The sequence below is a fragment of the Tenrec ecaudatus genome, chromosome 1 (genome assembly GCF_050624435.1).
Source record: "Tenrec ecaudatus isolate mTenEca1 chromosome 1, mTenEca1.hap1, whole genome shotgun sequence".
Classification (NCBI taxonomy): domain Eukaryota; kingdom Metazoa; phylum Chordata; class Mammalia; order Afrosoricida; family Tenrecidae; genus Tenrec; species Tenrec ecaudatus.
Genome location: NC_134530.1, coordinates 99,447,653 through 99,468,421, shown reverse-complemented (window position 1 = coordinate 99,468,421; position 20,769 = coordinate 99,447,653). Strand labels below are relative to the sequence as shown.

General features: G+C 39.4%; 1 non-coding gene across 1 annotated transcript; it reads left to right on the top strand.

Moving 5' to 3' along the window:
- Positions 1 to 19,400: 19,400 nt before the first annotated feature.
- Positions 19,401 to 19,532, top strand: LOC142438366 (U8 small nucleolar RNA). The gene has a single exon (XR_012782751.1). It is a non-coding gene; the product is annotated as a U8 small nucleolar RNA (small nucleolar RNA).
- The last annotated feature ends 1,237 nt before the right edge of the window (positions 19,533 to 20,769 follow it).

Genomic DNA, 20,769 nt, shown 5'->3' with positions numbered 1-20,769 from the left:
GAAGGGAAACATCGGACAGCGTCAGATATGACAAAATAATAATAATTTGTAAGTTATCAAGGGTTCATGAGGGAGGGGGAGGGGAATTGTGGAGGGAGGGGAAAAATGAGGAGCAGATCCCAAGGGCTCAAGTAGAAAGCAAATGTTTTGAGAATAATGATGGCAACAAATGTACAAATGTGCTTGACACAATGTATGGGTGGATGGCTTTTGATAAGAGTTGTACGAGCCCCCAATAAAATGATTTAAAGAAGAATAAAAGAAGCATGCTTTTTGGGCCATAGAAAAAAACACATTTGAGGTCATAACTAGTATTATGTTTTTTAATAAAATTCATACCATTAATATCTTCTCAAAGCTTTGAAGCTTTGCAATAACACTACTAGACTGCTGCCCCACATAGATGGAGCAGGTGCTTTAAGGAAAGCGAGGAAGAGCTGGAAGGTGAGTCCAGGTAGGGAGTACCATTGAATGAAGAAGCTGTAAAGGAAGTCCAGAACGTGTGGGAAAATCCTGGAATTCCTGTTGTGATGGTAACTGCTGGACTTGAGATCTCATCTGATTGGCCTTGTTTAAATGTAAGTGAAATGTTGGCCTCAGTAAGCGCTGGGCTCAATGAATGCTCACAGAGTTGTACAAAGCTTGACTAAGGCAGGAGCTGATCTTTTCCTCTGTCTTTTAAGCGAGATGTAATCTTACAAAGGCAATTTCATGCAAATAATTGCAAATGAGGGCAGGCATTGGGTTCAGCAACACTATCCAGAGAGCAAGGGTCAATCAAAGGAGTGGCTCTGGAGGGCGTTTTGCTGAGTCAGCTAAATTCAAGACCGATTGGTCAGCCCAGAAGGTGGTGGCAGCTTTTTTTGAGATTAAAAAGGTGTAATTTCATTAGACTTTATCAAAGGACACAGGGCAGTCATGGGAACTTCTTATGAAGAAGAATTAGGAAATTGAAAACTACTTTGGGGAAGAAACCGACTAGGAAATTTACACCAAAGAATTCTTTTTTCCCATCATGATAATGCACCTGCTCTTTCTTTGAGGGAAGAAAGGGCTGTCCTTGGAGAATTCTGTTGAGAAATTTACCCAATTAAACTTGCAGGTCTGATTATTGCCCCTTCAGAGTTTTGGTGTGATTCTCAAACCTCAAAGAAGATTGAAAAGTAACATAATTGGCGTCTCTCTGGTATAGCAAAAGTGCTGTTTAGACGTGGCTTAAATCAGAGAGCACGGGGATCTCCAGAGAAGGATTAGCGAGGAAAACACTGCTGTCAGAAGGGCAGAGGCCTACATGGAGGGCAGATTTACCAGGAAACAGTAGCTTCACAGTTTGATAGATTCCTTAATAAAGGTTTCTATGGTTTTGTAGCAATATTTTACCTTACTTTCCTATCTCTCTTAAACTTCTCTTATTATTTTATCTTGTATCTGTTCTATGTTGTTGTGTATCTACTTTTTTAGACCTTCAGCTCATGAAACAAGATGTTTTGCCTTAGTTGTGTTAACTTACACAGCACAGACAGGGCCTAGAGTATAGAAGGTTCTCAATATGTATTGAATAAATACTCTGTGTTAGAGCGCCTTAACTTCTGGCCAAACTGCCCCTGCTACCTCTTCATGGTCTCTAATAATCATACTTGAAACTGTCTTGAGCTGGTTTAATGCCATATTCAGTACCCGGCTAAGCAGCTATATGTTCTGTTGCACACACCCAGACCCATGACACATTTTCACTGTGGGCAAAGAAAAAGAAAATGCTGAGCCATGGCGCACCATGAATTTGCTGTTTGATAACTTTGTTTATGGGAATCCTCCTAGCAATCTCCAGGTGTCAGAGGGCCTGGCAAAAACAATTGCATTGTTGAAATTCAGGTCTGCATTCACCAATGGCTGGAACTAGGGTGTCTCCAGTGAAGTCAAAGCCATGGAAATGTCAGGCTAGGGTTTGCGCTGTGAAGAACATATTTGATGTTCTGTGAAATAAAGAAAGTTTTCTCCTGGCTGACACAACTACTCCAGAGTTTTAGTAAGTTCTTACAGTGTACCAAGCCTCATGTTTTCTTTACAAATATTTAATACATGAGAAAAGTACAGAGTAGGTATTATTGTACTATACTCATTCTATAGTGGATAATAATAATGAGACCCAAGAAAGTTAAATAAATCACTTAAGATCATTCTGTTAGGGAGTGGTAGACACAGAGTTCCAAATGTATCTAGATAACACTAATAAGCTAGAGTGATACTCTTAATAAAGTCCTTTAGTCCCACAGAAATCAACTGTTAGGGCAAAAATGCAAACTAATTTCAAAACCAAGAACAAGTTAATAAGAAAGAAAATGAATCTTCTGTTCATATTATTATTCTTCATTTTGAGTTCTCTTCGACCAGCTGTTGTTGTGTGCTCCACTTTCATGGTAAATAACGTTTCTTTAAACAGAAGTGATGTCTCATTCTGTTTATATCTAAAATTAAGAATGATTAGGAAGCATTCCAGAAAAAAAAAACCTAAGCAAATGACTAAATGCACTTCTAAAAAGTATGTGCTGCGACAAGCATCACTGAAGGATTGTGCTACCATTTTGAAAAGAAATAACATGCACACCCAAAAATCCCACCAGCCATTTCCATTTGCAATACTGGTAAAGACATTAAGCTCTTTTATTAATGAATTTGTAATGCTATGGTTAAGCATAATTAGGTCATGAATTATTGAAGATTTCCTGGGGAAAGAGGTCAATATATTGGTTAAAGGGGGAAATAAATTTAGAAAATGTTAGAAAGAATTCTGACTACTAAGATAAATAGGAATGCCAATGACATTGGGGCGATGCAGAAAAAGGAAGAAGACAGTGACCCTAAAGAACATGCATCAGGCTTATTCTCTACCCTGAAGCCCTTCCAGAAGAAGGACAGGGAGGCCTTTGGGGCCGTGTAAGTGTGGAACATCGATTTGGCAGGTGTTGATACGGCAGCCTGTTGCCATGGGAAGCAGGGTCAATGAAGGGAATGTTGATACGCTAACTGTTATTGAATACTCAGTGAAAGAGTCATAGAGATGTAGCTATGGAAGTGGTGGGCTGCTAACTGAAAGGTTAGAGGTTCAAATCCATCAGCCACTCCATGGGAGAAAGATGAGCCCATCTGCTCCCATAAGGATTTACTGCATCAGCAAGCTTATGTATAGGGTCACTATGAGCTGGAATTGACTTGATGGCAGTGGGTTTAGAAGCCAGTTTCTGTGTTGAGCTCTTTACATGGAATTATGCAATGTACTCCATATAATAACTACATAAGAAATTTTATCCCATATTTGCGCTAAGGAAACTAAAGTTTAAAGGATGTGTAGTACTTTACTAATTATTAGCATAACTGAAAATCACAACTGTTAAGGATACCAGATGTCCCATCCAGTAGGAAAAATAATTTCTTAAAGATAAAGAACCACATAACTACTTAACCTGAAGACCCTCGGGATTCTTGTCCTTAGTTTCTCAACCCAGATTTCATGTTTTCCACATTTACATGATGCATAGGTAACAAAACAGAATGCATAATGAATGGGGGTGGGGAGGGAAACCACAGCTGTCAGACTCCCATTACCTTAATACATGGGGAAATTGTGATTCGATGATAGTCCCTTCTTGATCTAGACAATAAGCTTTGCCTTGAACAGTAAACTAATCCCCAAGCCTTCCAGGCACCAACATCGATTTCACATTTTATTGCTTGTGTACAGACGCAGAGAAATTATATTTCTGTATCTGCTTCCCACCACAATTCTCCTGTGTGTGAGGACAACCCTCTTGCCGAACTCATTAAAATGGTGACAACTCCCTAGCGACCAGGTGCTGGGGATCGCTTGATGTTCTCGGTCAAGCCTTGGCTCTGCAAAAGTGGGTACTCCATTCTCCCTGTCTTGGGACGCTGCCTCCACCATCGTCCACTAGGCAGCAAGTGCGATGAGTTGTGTCTTTGTCTCCCACTGCTGTGCTGTCAGCGCTGCTGCAGTTACTGCTTCTGTTCCTGTTCTCCGGCTGCTGCTGTCGCCACCCACTGCTGCCTGCCATCACTCCTAGTTGAGCAGATTTTATTGTCTGCCACTGCCTCGTCCCTCTGCCAACAAGGCCACCACAGCTTCCCTGGTCTCTGCTTCTGCTGTCTGTGGGGAGGCACGGGGCTTCGTAAATGGTGATGGGTTCATCAGCCACAGACTCCTTAAACCTGGTCAGCTCAGCTCACCCATAAATTCAGTCCCCACCTGCCATATTTTTTCTCAGAGACTCTCTGTCAGCAGAGTGTTTGGTACAGCCAAAGCCATTTTCTCTCTCACAGTTAGTAGGGGGTGGAGAACACGTTCTTCCAAAGGCAGAATTAATGTGAGCGTGAAAGGCTGAACTCCAGTGTCACTTGGCACCCCTCCTGCCAGCACAGCAAGCCGCCTCTGTCTAATGTGCTGAGTCGCACGTCAACAGCAGTAATTATGTGGGGAAAGGTGCTTCTTGTCGTTTCTCTGGGCTGTCTTTGTAAAAGATACTGAAAACTCGAGTACGGTTAGACACTGAATTTTTCACTTTGAGTAGGGCTGTGCCTGATGGTGATAAAGGAAATGCAGCAAACATCTGACGCTCAATCTCTGTTTTGGCTTTTCATACAAGTTGGAGGAACACACACTAACCCCAGGATGGAACCTGAAGAAATCTGTATATGGTCCACAGAGACATGGGATTTTCTAGCTGGTTTGAATGATCAGGATCATTAGTATCCCTTTCCAGATGAAAAAAAAATTGAAGCCCTGGAAAGTTACGGTATTTGCCACAAGTTAATATTGTCTTTAGAGGCTGATCAACGTTATTTGTAAAAGTCCCAAATGTTTCTTTTTGGCCCAGTGATGCCATGCTAATTAATACCCAGCAAGATTTATAGTCCAGGAAAACAATCAGACATCTATTATCATGTCTCGTCTTTTCTGAAACCCCGTGTGGACAGTATCATTGCCCTCTTTCCACAGATCCGAAGGTTTAGAAAAGTAATTGACATATTTATTGAAGGAAAATATGGAAACTATATGGCTCATACCAGCATCTTCCTCCCAAAGGACCAAGTCCCTATCTTTCTATGGCCTCGTACACAGGATGCCACAGCACAGTCTCTCGTTTTCTAGAGAGATCATTTTCAAGAGAGAGCAGCTATCAGATGGAGGCAATTGTTAATCAACTCTTTATTCAACTTTATTGAGTAACTCGTGGCTGTCAGGTACTCCTCCAGATTATGGGAGTTAGAGGCACGAACAATAAACAAAGCCACTGCCTCATAAAACTTAGATTCCAGTTGGGGAAACATACAATAAGCAAAAACATAATATGTAAGCGCAGGTGGTAATATGTGCTATAAAAGAAAATAAATAAGATCAGAGAATAGAGTCTCCGAGGGGGTGAGGACAAGTCGCACAATGGCACTGTACGCAGCAGAGCACATCAAAGACAACGACGTGGATCTTACATGCACTAACCGACAAGCAAGAGCAACAAGCCCAAGTTTACAGATCTTTAGAGGCCTATGAGACACGTACAGTGTTTCCCCCAGAATATATAGCTTAATAATAAAATCATAGGCTGGACATTTACTCTGGGGTATATATATATATATATATATATATATATATATATATATATATATATATATAATAGAGATTATATTCATTCTGTGATTATCAAGATTTAATCATAATTCCTAGTTGATACAGATGCATGTCCTGAAAATTGACAACCCAGTTATTATTTAATGAAGGACATTTTCCTGGTACAAAAAAAAATTTCCAAAAGGGAAGTATTAAGGGGCCATCACACTAACTAGTCCTTGCCTCTGGTAATATTGTAGTTCTCCTGTTTGACTATAAAGGGAAGGGGATCTTTGTCTTGGATTTGTCCTTTCAATAGCTGGTGACACTACTCTGATAAAAAAATCACTGACAGGGTTTGTTTGTTTTTTACAGCTGGCAAAACAGCTTCTTCAGGAATCTGAATAACTCTAAAAATGCATAGACCGCATCACCTTCTACAGACTCGTCATGTGAGGCATTCATTCCTCATCCCACCCCAATCTCTTCTTGGCAGCTGGAGGGGTCAGGTGGTACTTTATACTGGCTATGATATTTATGCATCGAAGCATGGTTGCTATCAATGGTTTCATTGGCCCGCACAAGTGAAAATGTGGAGATGACAAATATTGTGTTATCTCTATGTTTAACAGTAATAACAAATGGAGCATAAAACTGCAACAAAAATAATCTGATGAAGTAAAAGCTAATATTATGATTTTGGACACCCCAAAAGTGATGTCTATGGAGAAGAAATATCTTCTCTGTGGTAATAGAGGTAGTCTCTGTCTCCAATTTATCGTGTTAAATGACCAACGAATTTATCACAAAAGGGCTCCGTGAGCTAAGCTTGTACAGGCTACCTCAATATCTGTAAGAGAGCATAATGAAATATATCAGCGCTGCGCAAAACTTCACCATTTCCATTTTCTCACCTGTCTAGTACCACAGGATCAAGTCAACAAGGAAAGATAACATGAGTCTTACAATGTGAAAAAAATATTAGGCTCCTGTAACTATATATGCCTCCAGGTTAATAATTTTCTAACTTTTAGTTTCTATGAAGAAAGAAAGGCTATGTCAGCATACGCATTTGGGATTCTGTTGTGAAGAATATTGTTGTGATTTTCCTTTTCCTAAAAATAGAATTTCTGCCTATGGGAGACATGTTTATAGCTAAATAATGAAAAGACAAAGTTTGTGTTTAAAAAATACAACAGGTTAGACATAATTAGAGGCGGTCAAACATGGTGTAGCTGGAGAAATGTTCTGATTTCTAGTATTGTCAAATGCTGTCTCCCTAAATGGATTAATATCTGTTGATAATGGTTCAGCTAATGAAATTTTAGGCCTTGCTCAATCCTCACAACCACGAAAAAATAGGAGTTATAATCTTCATTTTATGAATGAGATAACTTGGCTGAAAAAAATAAGTTCCCAAGACAGAGTCAACATTTAAAAGGTGAAAAATAGCATCCTACATTCAGCACAAAGAGCTCTGATAATAAGAAGAAAGAAAAAAACACCACTTTGGCAATGCAAAGACATTCAAAGGGTTATGTGCATTCCGCCAGTCATAAAAGTGAAGATCAATCAGATCATTCATTAAATGTTGAAGATTCTTTCTGCAATTGATATGCTGATGAGTCATAATCCCTTACAATATCTCCTCTGGCCTGCCATTTTTCATCGTTCTTTGGGCTAAATGCTTTCAGCTAGAGAAATGTGATTATGGTCTGCATAAACAACGCTAAGCTATTTTTGAAGGATTATCTTCTTGCTATGTTCAAATCTAGTATATGTTTGTTTTCTGAATTAGCTGACACTACTTACCAGAATTCCTGACTTTAAGAAATCTAATCAACCCACTCCTTGACCCTTTCAAAGATGATCGGGATCTATCTGTCTCCTTCAATACATTTTTCCTGAATTTTGTTTGGCCATGCAAAAAAGTACAAGCCAGAAAGAAAATTTAAATGCAGTACTATACAGATTGCACATACGAAGGCTGGCAGTCTGTCACACTGTTCAGTCTTTGCAGCACAAATTGCACCACAATTGAGAGCCTAAAACAAAAGCCAAATGCTACATAAGGAGTACTTTTCTTCCTGAAAATATTCCAACATTGGGGAGCATACTTTCCTCTGGATGCACATGCATAATTTCCATTATTGTTAATGGGAGCTATACATGCATAACACCCATTACTGCTAATGGGAGCTAAGTGCACACACGAGGATGGAATACAGTGAAATCTGTCTTAGAAATCACCCAGGAGACTAGCAAACATCAGTTGCCCGGTAGAGAATAGTTTTAAATTAAAAGCAGAACAGAACTGAACTTGAAACCACAGGGGAACTATTTAAACTTTAGGGAACAGTGGGAATTGGCTTCTTTCTCTCTTGCTCTATTCTAGTACACTGTTTGCTTCATCCACGCTCTTGATGAGAGCCAATGACCTTGTGATCTCTTAAAGTGATGATCTGGAAATGAATTTCACACCTCCATTGCTTCAAATGGTAGGCTTGGGAATCCTTTGGTGGGGAAGGAATATACTTCTGGATGGCTACATCGCAGCACATGCAAAATACAAGTCACATGATATATTTAATGGCAGTTAATGATCCAGGATGAGGACAGTAAAGCAATATTATTGAGGCAATTTATATCTATCATTCATTAAACATCAAAAACATCTGTTCTATTAAAATGTTATTGTAAAAGTCAATGGAAGATAAACAGGACAGTGATTTCCATTTACCCAAGTGGCCTGCCACATTCCCTTTGGCATTTCAGGATTCTGGAAACACAGAGCATCCCTACAATGTCTCAAAAGCACAGGCTTCTCTCTTGGCTCAATAGCTCTGTTTGCAGGTAAGAAAGTCCCAGAGAAATCAAGTGATTTTTCCCAAGGTCATAGGAATACTAAATACAGATTTTATACAGGAATCCAGAATTTTCCTAACTCTAGTTCTACTGATTTTAATGTTCAGAATCCCAAAAACTTTCATTGTTTTTGGCTTTGGATTGGGCTTTGGGGACCAAGTGCACAGATGGGTAGATGAGTTGCAAACCCCAAAGGGGACAATTCTGAAACTCGGGAGATATGGGGACTAAATACTCTGCACATTGCCCAACTACTGCATGCTCTAGTTATTTCCAGAAAGATTTTTAAATACGAATCTTAACAAGTCCTTTATTTTAAAGAGGCAGAAGCAAAATAGGCAGTGGAAGACACAAAATAGACACCTGTTTAGAAAAGAGGAATGAGAACATTGTTCTTAGAATGGCTTTTCTGTTCAATCTCCCATTCTCAGTTATCTTTCATAAACTGGAATTACACAGCATAAGCAATTAAGTCATTGTGCATCACTAGCATCGCATAGATGGCTAGCTATTCTTGTTATGTTTCACAGCCAGATGTTATAGTTGGCCTTGTTTTGATCTGACTCTCCCAGAAACAGGCAGAAGCAGCAGAAAACATCACTGGGAACTCAAGAGTTTTTGTAGCAAGAGTTATCATTATACAAAAGTCCATAGTATAAGCATACCTCGGAGATCATTGCAGTTTCGGTTCGAGTACTACAATCAAGTGAATCACACAAATGTGTTGCTTTTTCGGTGCATGTGAATATTAGGTCTACAGTCTTGTTGTTAAGAGCCATTAAGTCAACTCTGACTCCTAATGGCCAATGGATGGCAGAGCACTGCCAGTCCGGCACCCTCCTCACAATTACGATGTCCGGGCCCAGCGGAGCAGCCTCTGTGCAGCACTGCCTCGGGGAGGACCTTCCTCTGTGCACCGAGGGCCGTGCTTCCGCTGACCCTCTCCTTGGCACAATGCGATGACCTTTCCAAGGACTGCTCCCTCGTGACAACATGCTCGAAGTACTGGGAACCAAGTCTCTCCATGATCGCGTCTAAAGAGTATATGTGTGGTGTACTTCCTCCGAGAGGGATTTGCTTGTTTTTCTGGAAGTTTGTGGCATATTTAATACTCTTCACCAGCACCACAATTCCAATGCATCGATTCTTCTCCAGCCTTCTTTTTCATAGGCTATCACGTGATTATAAGGGGATTGAAAATACCATGATGTGAGTCACTCCTATCTTAGCCATCCAAGTGACATTCTTGCTCTTTAACATTTTAAATAGTCTTGTACAGCAAATTTGCCCAATGCCATATGTCACCTGATTTTTCATTGCTACTTCAATGAATGTTGATTATCCATTTAAGTACAATGTAATCATTGACAACTCAGTCTTTGCACCATTTATTATGACTGAGTTTTAATTGATACTGAAGGCTGCATTTTTTAATCTTCACAGTAAGTCCATTAAATTCTTGCCATCTATATATCAGTGATTTCTAAGGAGCCTTCTTCTTATCCCCATGCTATGTTCCTTACATGGTCCAGCAATTTGGATGAGTTTCTCAGCACACAGATTCAGTAAGTGGGTGAAAGGATACCCTGACACACAGCTCTCCCAATGCCAACCCAATGTATACACTATAATGAAGCTTGCCATGTGCGCACTAGCATTGCAAAAACATTTGAAATATTATGAGATATTTTGAGATATGATGTATACGCAGGAAAAATGGTGCAGAGATATTTTCTCAACACTGGTTTGCCACAAATTTTAATTTATTTAAAAAAGCAATTATCTGTCAAGTGTATAAAAAAGGAAGCATAGTAAAACATAGGTCACTTTCTTTGTTCTAGTTCCACAGAAGGAGTTGTTCATTGCCTTCACTACCAGGCTTCTTTCCCTCATGGGATTGACTATCAAGCCACCAGGATAACAACTGATCAGTGGAAGAAGCAGATGTGGTTGAAGTTCCAGCTCCCTTCCAATTTGACATGGTTTTCCATTAGTATTAAATATAATATCTCCACTAGGATTCCTTGAAATTTATAGGCGTACTGACAATTATCCATTAAAATGGGAACAGATGATAAAGGAATTTTCTTTTAAAATTGACCAATTCGTTTCTCAGTGTTACTGCAGATCTCAAGCAGAACAATTTACAGGACTAACGAAGAGAGAAGGAAACGAAGTAAAAGGAGTGGAATAAATGAGAATTAGAGAAGGAAAGAGAGAGATAGGGAACGAAGGAGATAGGAGTGCAGAAGAAAATAGAGAGACAGACACAAGACACCTAGCATTTGTGATGTCACAGAATGAAGCAGGTGAACTGTGGAGAAAAGAGCAAAGACTTTGGAACATGAATGACTGTTTTTTTCAGTCTCCGCTCAGTCTTCAGACTTTATACTGTAAGTGATATTAAGCAAATAAATAAACGTGATCTCTCAGCTTCCCCCTCTGACAGGGAAGGATGAACAGCTGCCCACATGGTTGCTCCGTTAGCGGAGCTAATGCATAAAATCCTGGATAAACTATGAAGAACTGTGATGCGGGAGTTCTATGATTCTGACAGCTAACAAATCAGAGGATCGGAGAAAAGGAAACCACACAGCAAGGGTCACCTTTGGCCAAGTGTCAGAGCACATTTTGATGGCTCTGAACATCAGCTCCATTTGCTTTGAGTAACGCCTCTCCTATTCCACCTTTATGATACAAAGAAACCTAGTGGAGACCAAAACCTTGGTGTCAATTAAAAAAATAGATCAACCCAACCTCCTATAACTATCACCTGTAATTTGAGAAAACTTCTTCAAAAGTCATGAGACGAAAAATCTATGGGCTAAGGTGGACTTGGATTAGCGTATGTGTTATGTATGGTGACGTTGTAGAAAACCAACTGCAGGGAATAGAGACATGGTGCCAGTACAGAAGTGTCCAAAGGGCAAGACTCAATCCAGTGGTTTATCTAGAGAGCTAAATTATCTGAAGTTAATTCTTTTGTTGTTGTTGTTGTTGCTGTTGTTGTTGTTATTGTAAAGCCAATTTTATTTGTAGTTCTATTTGGAACTTTTTAAAAATCACTTTCTTGGGGGCTCTTACAGTTCTTATAACATTTCACATATCAATTTTTTAAAACATTTTATTAGGGGCTCATACAACTCTTATCACAATCCATACATATACATACATCAATTGTATAAAGCACATCTGCACATACCCTGCCCCAATCATTCTCAAAGCATTTGCTCTCCACTTAAGCCCTTTGCATCAGGTCCTCTTTTTTTTCCCCTCCCTACCCGCTCCCCCCTCCCTCCACATAGCAATTGTATCAAGCATATTTGTACATATGTTGCCATCATCCTTTCCAAAACATTTTCTACTTCAGCCCTTGATATAAGCTCCTCTTTTTTCCTCCCTTCCCCACTCTCCCACTCTTGTGAATCCTTCATTAAGTATATGTTGTTATTTTTATTTCCAATCTTACACTGCCCATTGTCTCCCTTCACCCACATTTCTGTTATTCATCTGCTTCCAGAGGGGGCTATTTATCTAACGTTGTGATGGGTTCCCCCTTTCTCCCCTTACCCCTTGCCTAGCCTCCCCCTACCCTCATATATCGCTACTCCCACTGCTGTTCCTGAGGTTTTTATCTATCCTGAATTACATGTGTTGAGAGCTCTTATCTGCACCAATGTGTGTTCTCCAGTCTAGCCAGATTTGTAAGGTAGAACTGGGTCATTGTAGTTTGGGGGGCGGGGTGGGGGGTAGCATTCAGGAACTGAAGGGATGATGTGTGTTTCGTTGGTGCTATACTGCACATTGGTTGAATCATCCTTTCCTTATAACCCTTCTGTGGAGGATATCAAAGTGTCTATAGATGGACTTTGGATCTCTACTCCAAACTCCTTCATTCACATCAATATAGTTGCTTGTTCAGGATTTTTGATGTCTGATACCTGCTCCCATCGACACCTCAAGATCACAGAGGCCGGTGTGTTTCTTCCATGAGGACTTATTTGCTTCTCTTCTGGATGGCTGCTGGTTTCACTTCAAGCCTATAAGACCCCAGATTCTATATCTGTTAACCCACCAGCCAGCAGATCTTCGGGGGTTAGATAAGGTTATCTGCTCCTGCGGATATTTTAAGTCTTGGAAACCTAAAGAGACAATTCTATTCTGCCCTGTTGAGTTGAAATTGACACAATGGCAGTGCGTATGTGTGTATGTATGGTGTAATAACTCTATCTATGCAATAATCTTCAGGGCATAGCAATAAGACATATAATGCAATTATTAGTTGACAAGAGCAATGTCACCTGCAATTCATGGTGACCTTATTTACAATAGATAACTGTCACCTGGTCCCCCCTATCTTCATCATCACTGGTTTGCCCAAGGCTATTGCGGTAGGCAATGTGTATTTTGAGTTTTCTCCCTAGCTAGTAAGCTTATCTTTCATAATTATATCAGAGAATACCCTACTGTTGTCTCTACAGGGCTTGAATTAGCTAATTTGCAGAAGTAGATAGTGAGGCCTTTCTTTTTAGTCCAAAGTAGACTGGAAGCTTCTCCAAAACCTGCCCACCACGAAGGACTTGTTGGTATTTGAAATATCAACAGCATAGCTTTCGGTATCACAGCAAGGTGGGTACATGCCACCCCAGGATAACAAAGCGACACGCAGTGGAAACACAAAACAAAGGCTCAATAAATATTTTTTGTAATTGTTTGTAAGCATTTACTTATCACATTAGATAAAAAGATCATGTAGGCAAGGGATATAAATGCATAGGTATTGACAGAATTTTCATGATAGCTGTTTATACAGTTGGCAATCATATGATTAATTCATTCCTTCATTGTTCCGAGTGTTAACACATGCCCACAAAGGCAACTCTATAGAAAAATGTATCGAATAACAGCAATAAGTTCTGCCACACAATTCAGAAAATCTAATGATCTTGTTCCTAAAACCCATTTTGTGGTAAATCTTAAAAAAACAAGAAAGCTACTAAAAAGACAAGAAAGAAATTTAAGACCCATGTTTGAATTTGAAGCATTCTATAAGGAAATGTTGAAATAATTACTTTCATTTTAAAAGTCTGTTTCAAAAAAAATAAAAAGTCTTTTTCTTGCAATTTTTTTAAAAGATAATTCTATTAGGGGCTCTTACAGCTCTTGTGTGTATCTTTTTACATATGCTGTCATCATTATTTTCTAAATATTTACTTCCTATTTAAGCCCTTAGTAGCAGCTCCTCTTTTTACCCTCCTTCCCTCACCCTCCTACCCTCTTGACCCCTTGATAAATGATAAATTATTAGTTTCATATCTTACACCTACTGCTGTCTCCCATCCCCCACAGTTTTTTTTGTTCCTCCCTCTAGGGAGGGGGTGGAGGGATTATGTGTCCATCATAGTGATCGGTTCTCCTCTTCCTCCCATCTTCTCCCCACCTTCTTCCTAGCCTCCTGTTATTGCTATTCCCATTTCTGTTTCTGCGGGGTTTATCTAACGTGAGCTCTTATCTGTACCCATGTACATGCTCTGGTTTAGCCTAAAATGAATGACAGGACTGGGTTCATGATAGCTGGTTGTTGTTTTGTCATGGTTTATTTGAAGATGGCATTAAAAACATTAGCATTACATATACCATACACCCCTTATTTATTTATCTAAACTGTGTACAAATATTTTCTATTTACAGGAAGCTCATGCTAGTGATTCACTCAACACTGTGTCAAAAGACTAGGATTTGCATTTTGATGTTCAGGTAACAGCTGACTTGAGTAATTTGTTAATTATTTCAATTTTATTAAGATTATATTTTTTATTTATAAACTGTATTCTTTCCTAAAATCAAATGACTCACTGTCTAATGTGAAACTCATCAGTTTACTGTAAAGTACAAGGAAAGGGTTCCTTGGCAGTAGCTACAATGGTAATTACCATTTGTGTAATCCTACTAGTAGCTAGATAGGAGCCCTGGTGGTGGTCTGGGTTAAGCGTTGGGCTGCTATCTTCCCAGTCAATAGTACAAACTCATCAGCCACTCCATGGCAGAAATATGACACCGGCTTTTCCCATAAAGATTTACAGTTTCAGAAACCCCGTATAAGGTTTCCATAAGTCAGAATTGACTCAGTGGTAGTGGTTCAGTTTTGTGGGAAGTTATTGGAAGCTCAGAATTGAGCATTCAATAATCCTAGCCCTTTATGACAATCAGGCACAATCAGTGTTGTTACCCCTACTTAATAGATGAGGAAAATGATGACTATGTAGGTTACTTGCCCAGAATCAGACAATGATAAAAGGCAGTAACCCAAAATTTGAGACCAAACTGGCTGACCCTAATGTTCACAGAATGTTATTACACTGGGCTTGGGATGAGTTATTAAATTAAATGTTTTATCCATATGCTTTCATGTGTGTTCCCCTGTGCTTTCTTTTCTCACATTAACATGCTCTCCAACATCCTTCATTTTCCTAACATTTGAAAGATCCGTCTTGTCATAATGTTTATTATGTTGTGGCTTATCTTTCAATATTTAACTTCTTTCTTCCCGACATGTAACCCACTGGCATTGACTCTATTCTGAATTATAGTAACCCTACATAGGAAAATCCTACATTGGATTTTCAAGGATGTAAATCTTTGCAGGAACCAAAAGGCCTCATCTTCTCCTGTAGACCCCATGGTGGGTTCAAACTGCTGACCTTGGCTTCCTACATGTACATCACCAAGGCCCCTTATTTGATATGCAGTATAATGTTGATGTCAAATGGATGCATTTTGTTTTACTGGACATTGGGAAGGACTCATACAGACACAAGTAATAAATTATAAAATGTTGGAGTACGTAGGTCTGTGAAGAAGTGACACAACCATGTTTGCTGAGAGTAAAGAAGTCTCAAAGCACTTACTGATGAAGACTGATGACTGTAGCCTTCAGTACGGGTTATACATCAACATAAAAATAAATAAATCAAACCTTACAACTGTACCAATAAGAAGAATCATGATAAATGAATAAAAAGATGGAAATTGGTATTTCATTTTTCTTGAGTCCACAATCAACACCCACAGAAGCAGCAAGTCAGCAAGTGATGCATTGTATTGGGCAAATCTGCAAGTGTTAAAAAGCAAATATGTCACCTTAAAGACTAAGGTGTGCCTGATAAAAACCATACTATTTTCAACCATCGCATATGTATGCTATGAACAATGAATAAGGAAGATGAAAGAATGGATGGCTTTGATTGTCATGTTGGTGAAGAATATTGAGCATTCCATGGACTACCAAAAGAAATTGGAAGACGACCAGTCAGAGTACTTCTCATAATGAAGGAGGACAAGACTTTATCTCTGGACTTTGGAAATGTGATCAGGAGAGCATTAATAAAGTAGAGGGTCGGTGAAAAAGAGAAGAATCTTGTAAAATATGGATTGACACAGTGACTGCAAAAGTTAAACAGCAATTGGGAGAATGGTATAGGACTCAGGAATGTTTCATGTTGCTTTTCAGATCGTCACTGTGCGTGGATCCAACTCGATGTTACCTAGCCACAATAATGATAACTTTCATAAAGAAAGCCTCATTATTTTGCTTTGATAGTCTTTTAAAAATGAGTTTAAGCAGATCAGTCATCAAAAACTGACTATGAAATGCTTCGGATTGGGTTCTTCAGAAAATCAACTCCACCAGGAGTTATAATATTTAAGATGTCTCGGGGTGCACCACCTGTGTTATGCAGAACAGCAAGAAGAAGGAGCTAAGTTACATGGACCTAATGACAGCCTCCCGCAACAGCACGGTGAATTCTCGAGCTGAAAAGAATCATAAAATCAATCGTGTGCTCTATCAAGGCAGAAACTGCCTACTCCCTCTGCCTTAATGAGACATTGGTATCGGCTGTGCTGGCTGGGTACAACCTGTTGCCTAGAGATCTCAAGAGCTGAACTAGCGCCTGAAGGAGCTGACCAGTGAACTCTCTCGGCAAGCACCAAAAGGGCATTGTGGCAAAGTTTCCCTCCTCAAAGGGGTATCTGGGTGATATAACTCCACACTCGCTACATAACCACTGTGTTGATGATTGCCCAGTGCTGTGTTTCGAGACATTAAATTGATTTAGTTGAACATGACATTCTAATTGCATATTAAGAAAAGCAGGTGGTTCACTTAAGCAATTCCATCTTCCTTCACTGGTCTGTTACTACACAGGGCTGCGAGTTTGTACCTAACTTTTCAAAACTTCTCTTAGTCTTTCTTAGGATCCAATGTTATCATCAAATCCCCAAAGTGCCAAATAATTAGAGTATATAATTTATCCTCCTTAGATTGACCTGATTCCCTCCATAGCATAACGGAATAGCAATAATAAAAGGCTGTGCTCCACTGAAGTTGAAGTGGTATTATGTGCATGATTCTCCTGCCTTTTGCTTTACACCTACATACTCCCACAAGAGCTATTACTGTTTTGAATATAGTTATCATTTATTTTTCATTCTTTCTATATATTAAAAATCATTGAAATGTAATACAGAAAATTTTGATTTGCGCTAGAATTAGACATATCTCGTGGCTTCCTTTTTGTTTCTGCTTCTGTTTTAATCCTGGTGTCCTCATGATTACAATAAAACCTCTAATGGTTCTGTGAAGCACATAAGTCTGTTGCTTTTGTTTTTCAATTCTGGAGTCTCCCCCCATTGGCACACGGGGGTAACTTGCCTTTTGTTATGGTGCTAGAAGATATGCGCCCTGTAGTTCAAACTCCAGCAGGCTGGCCCACTGTGGACAGGTTTCAGCAGAGACTCCAGACCCAGACAGTTTCAGAGGAAGCAAGAGGTAGTCCATGTGGAAAAACTAGCCTATGAAAACCAGCACAACAAAGTCGGATAGAGTTCCGGAGGAGGAGTTCCTCAATTTGGACATTATTAAAATACAACTGGGAAAGAGTTGTCTCCTCAAAGTTATACTCATTCAGTTCACTGCTGTCAAGTCAGTTCTGGCTAATAGTGATGATAGTACAAAGTGGGACCGTCCCTTTGGGTTTCCAAGGCAGCAAATCTCTTGGAGGGGAAGGCAAGCTCACTAATCCCCCACAGTGGGCCTGGGGATCTGAACTCTAACCTGGGGAGTTCTGCTCCTACCACTCTACCTGATTTTTTTCCCCTGATATTCATATGATTTTCCATTTCTGATGATGTTTCAATGCCATCCATAAAGTTTGAAGTGGCTAGTTACTCTGAAATGGACAGCCTAGTTCTTCTTCTTAGGCTGGAAGCTCTGTTGAAACCTGTTCACTTTGGGTGACATGGTTGATATTTGAAAATACCAGTGACATCGCTCTCAGCATGACAGCAAAACAGAAGCCACCACAGGATGACAAACTGACAGAGAAATGGTGATCTTCACCATTAGAACAAGAAAAAATCAAGACAAATTAAAAACCATTAAAGTTTCCAATTTAATTTTACTTGGCTCCACAATTGATACATATGGAAGTGGCAGTCAAGAAATCAAATGTTATATTGCACTGGAAAAATATGCAAAGTCTTCTTTGAAGTTTTAAAGAGAAAATATGCCATTTGGAACAATAAATTTGTATGATTTAAATTCAGATATTGTCCATTTACCTTACATGCATGGGAAAACTGGCTGATGAATAGGGAAGTCTTCAGAAGAAGAATTAATGCATTGATTATGATGTTGATTAACAATATGCAATATACCATGGACTACTAGATGACCTAATAAATCTGTCTTAAAACAAGGATAGACAAAGTGTTCCCTATGATTGAGTATAACAAAAATTTGCCTTGTGTTCATGGATCAGGAGTTAAGAGAGATTAGACACTGGAGAAGAAAATAATGGTTGGTCAAGGAGAGGGTCCACGAGGAAGACTTCAATGACATGGATTGACATAATGTCTGCCACAATGGACTCAAATATAATAAGAGTTATGAGAATGGAGCCGAATGTTCTGTTATACATATGGTCACTGTGAGCTGGAATCTACTTGATGTCACCCACCAACACTCAGGAATCTATGGAAACTGCAGGTTCAAGGGGTCTCAGAAGCACTCACACTTCCCCCTTTACAAAGATGCTTTGATTTGCTTTTTTCAAAAGGAAAATGATGTCCTTCAAAAATTTCATTTTATCATACTCATGATTTAAAAAAAAACATTTAAAAAGAGCTAACCAAGGCATAGATATGAGGAGTCTGTGTCTCTTGTGTTCCATTCACAGGAACCAACTCCCTTTTATGGAATCAACTCCCTGGTTCACAGTTCATTATCATTGGGCCTTGAGGAGGAGAGGTAACAAATCCAAGAAAGCAAATTAGGAGATGTCATTAATTGAAGGCTCTAAAGGAAAAGCATGTCCAAATGTAAGTTAATGTATTACATCCCTAGGCAGAAATCTGAATATGTGATTTTTCAGATGTAACATTTTAATTGGCCTACCTGATAGGAGGTTAAATAAAATGTGCACTAAACCTCATTACCACTCAGTTGTCAAATCCTCTCCTTGCAACATGACTATCGAGTTAGTGGCTGCAACTATAAATTAGGAGAGACCTAAAAGTTGTCTTTAACAGCACTATTTGCAACCTAGAATTTTAAATAGTCCCAGTAGATCAACTACACAATTGTTATTTCATCTAAGGGTTTTAAGCACAAAACTGAGCATTTGAAAATTCCCTTTTAGTGTAATAACCAACCTAAATGCTCCCTGGAAACAATCTGTCTTAGTACATTTCTAGTAAAATGCCATTGTTGATTAAACCTAAGCATCTGACAAGAAAACAAAATACTACACCTTAGTGTGAACTTGTGGGAAAAACAAGAGTATGGTTTTCCCTCCACTCCCTCCATCTCAGGCTCATTAGAGGTCATTCCATTCAGAGAAGAGATAGAAAGAGATCTTCAGTAAGGTTAATCCTTACCTCTTCCTCCTGGAGAACAGAGATAAAATGATGATTGGAGCTCTCATGGTAAGTGATTAGCGTCTCCATGCGAGCAGGACTCACAACATCCTGTTTGCTCCTATCTGATTACAAAAAAAAAAAAAAGAAAAGATAGAAGTAGGAAGATGAGGATTGTGCAATATGAGAAGGCTTTGAAACCTCCCCCCAAAGATGCCATTCAAATCAAGATGACTTCAAAATGTGCCATGATTTTATTCTTGATTTTCTTCTGTGCTGTAATGCATAAGCTGCTCACATCTCTTCATTAGGTATGTAGGTCAATGGCATGGCTACTGATTGTATATATCCTACTAGAACCAGAAAAAAAGATGTGCCAATACACTTGCCATGTCTCTTACTGGTATTCTTTCCATCAACTGATATTTGTTGGTCCTGAACTGGGTCCAAAGTACACTAGGGATGACCCAATGAAGAAGATAATTTGAACTTTTCATGAAACCATTGCCTTCAGGAGACACAAAAGATAAACAAAAAATTGAAATGTAGTGTGATAAGGTCTATGCTGGAGAAGATGCAATGCACAATGGAAGCATGTGATAGGGATGGCTCCTTCATTAAGGAGATTAAATTTAAAAGTTCACAGAGCAAGTAATGCTTACAGTAAAATAATAAGTAAAGAAGAAGAATAAAGAAAAAGTCAATAAGAAACAATGACCTAGAGGTAAAATCAGTTATGATAAATGTGTGGAAATCCAAGTAATTCACAGTCAACTGGCAGCTTAGTTTGCAAGACAAGGTGAACTCCATGGGTGATAAATAAAGTAGAAGAAATAAGAAAATGAGAGACTTGCAAGTTTCCTTTCAGACTTTAAACTTCATGCCAAGGCACTAGGGCTCAAGGGGAATTTTAACCAGGGCAGTCACAGTATGTTGGCACTTTGAAAATCATGGCTCTGGCTGAGATATAAAGAACTGTGGGGGAGGTCAGATGCTCACGGGCATCCCCCCTGAGGGCGATCAGATGCTCACAGGCATCCTCCCTGAGGGCGATCAGTTGCCAGACTGCAGTGGCCCCACTCCCTGCTGTTAGGGACAATGGATGCCTCCAGTCATTGATTTGGTTCCTGTAGGTGGAGTTCACACTCTACTGATCATGGTTCCTATGGAGATCCAGAGAACAGGTCAAAGTTTAGCTGCCATCCTAAATCTAGGACCCGCCCATCTTGTCACATGTATACCCCCAATCCTTCCTCTTTCTATTGCGTGTATATACCTAGACCACCCCCTCTCATTGCTGTATAACCTATAGTGCAATCCCTTCCTGTGACATATGTCTTTACCTGTAATTAGTGGGCTTGCATGCT